Here is a 2,324-nt window from a genome sequence, read left to right as displayed (position 1 = left end):
GACATAGGAGTCACTCAGAGTGCAACACAGGGAAGGGAATCTCCATTGCACTCTTCCAATGGTTAACACACGCCACTAATAAATAGAACCCTCTGTTCAGGAGAAAAGTTATTAGAAGTCATGAACCATGATCACACCACGTATGACTGGTCTAATACTTAGAGTACTTCCGTCATGAGGTTAGCTCCTCCGTGGATAACATGGCTATGAAGTAGACTTCTTCATACATACTGCCACTACAATAGTGGAAGACAGTGACTAGTAGTAAAACCACTACAGACTCCCTCGACACCAATTCTGACTGACCTCCAGGCATTGACCTGAAAATTACCTGACTACGTCAGACTCATTTTGACCAAGTGGTAATCTGCCAGGACACTTGGTTTCCTTCCCTTGACATGTGCGCTTGCGTAAGCATAAACGCACATGCACAACGGAACATCCAATTAGGATTTTTGCTAGTATCACTTAAGGGTCCGAGCAAAATACCAGCCTTAGTAAAGTTTAACATTTATTTTGAGGCCTTTAACTCTACAGCTACAGCACTCACTAGTTTTCTTCTCAGAAGTCCATAGGTCATCCCTGTAGACTGCCCAAAACTAGTGCCTTACAGCTGTAGACTTATCATGTAGTTATCAACTTAGAATAGTGCCCTAAGCAACACCCCGCAAATTAGGAAAGCCCTAGAAATGACATTAGACCATGATAGGGTCATTTTGCCAAGACCATGGACGTAGATAGAATACAGTCCAATTAGATGAATAAGGTGGCATTACTTTATTTTATTTTGTTTATGCTTTCATTCATTTTGTTTCATTTTCTTCGGCACGTAGAAAGTGATAGAGCCATAAACAACTTCCCCATACAACCATCAGTTAGTGCCACAATGCTGCTCATTTGGGAGGAAATGTAATGATATATTTTATGAGTGTGTGTGCGTTAACATCTGCCTAAGTTACTGCCCAGATCTTCCAGTCTGGACGACCAGACGACAGGTCTGGAACGGCAACGCCATCCGGACATCCGCTGCTCAGCCTTGGAGCGGACTTCTTCATTTGCAGACACCCTACCCGGGTCGACCACCAGAGGGGGGACTGCAACAGCGATCACCAACTGGACATATGCTGCCCAGCCTTGGAGCGGACCTCATTTGCATAAACCCTACCTTGGGTCGACCACCAGATGGGGACCACAACGATGGTCCACAACCAGGACAACCCACGGTCATTTTTATGTTGGTTTGCAACATGCAGGTTAATCGCAAGATTGAACCTAACATGGGGGGACTGTCATGATGTCGGCCTGTGGGTAAGGTTTATGACCCCCCCCCCCCCCCCCCCCCATAAATACCTTTCTCCCTTCACTCTCTCTTGACTCTACAGAGGGACTCTAGAATAGCCTTTGTTAAACAGAGATTCTGGGAACATCAGAAGGTGGGAGGAAATGAACCATATTTTGGTAATCCAACCAGTTGAACATATGCATTGGTACTTAATGAATATGATGTCAGTTCGGTAGTCATCTGAGACATGCTCATCAATGATAGGATGACATAAACGGAACAGTGGAAAGTCTACACATTATAGTTATCAGATTCACATGGAATTGTTGTGCAATTTAAATGTTTGAATATGAAATTATTTGGGAGAGGATGAATTGTGATTTTAGCTTCTAAAATGTGAGAATTGGGTTTTCATGGGTGAATTAGGCCCGACTCAGTGGCCCGCCCACGTGAAGAGACATTGGTTATAAACTATGAAACACGCCCTCCTCTCCCTTCCTATATAAAGCCTTGACGACAATATAACTATCTGTTCCGGGTACATTAGGATGACGATCTGATGTCAGAAGGGTTCAGATAATAACTACAGAACGAAGCCAACCTCAGCGTGAGCTTTGGTTGCGAATGGTATGAACTTTGAACTCTTTTTCACTACAGAAGTAATACCTCCTAGCCGTTGAGTTAGCAACAGCAGCTGCAAACATGGGCTAGGAAAGAACAGACAGAGTATCCCATCTACCACACAACGACGTTACTACAACGTAACCAATTTACCACCAGAGACATTCTTCAAAGGACAAAGGACTCTGTTGGGCAACACGGACTTCCATCTACCACCAACCTACCGAAGCGCAGCTCAGAGTAAATATTTATTGCATTTTCCTTTTCCAAATGGGCGGTAATTTAGAATGTATAAGATTCTGTATTTACGATGGAGTAGTTGCCTACGGCCCGATAGAGACATCGCTTCTCCCTTTGTTCTTCAGTCTTCCCGCTCTTTCACTCAAACCCAGCCCCCTTTTCTTTGGGTAACCAGCTGTCA

This window comes from Oncorhynchus mykiss, chromosome 31, assembly GCF_013265735.2.
Source record: "Oncorhynchus mykiss isolate Arlee chromosome 31, USDA_OmykA_1.1, whole genome shotgun sequence".
NCBI classification, from domain to species: domain Eukaryota; kingdom Metazoa; phylum Chordata; class Actinopteri; order Salmoniformes; family Salmonidae; genus Oncorhynchus; species Oncorhynchus mykiss.
This window is presented reverse-complemented; position numbering follows the sequence as displayed.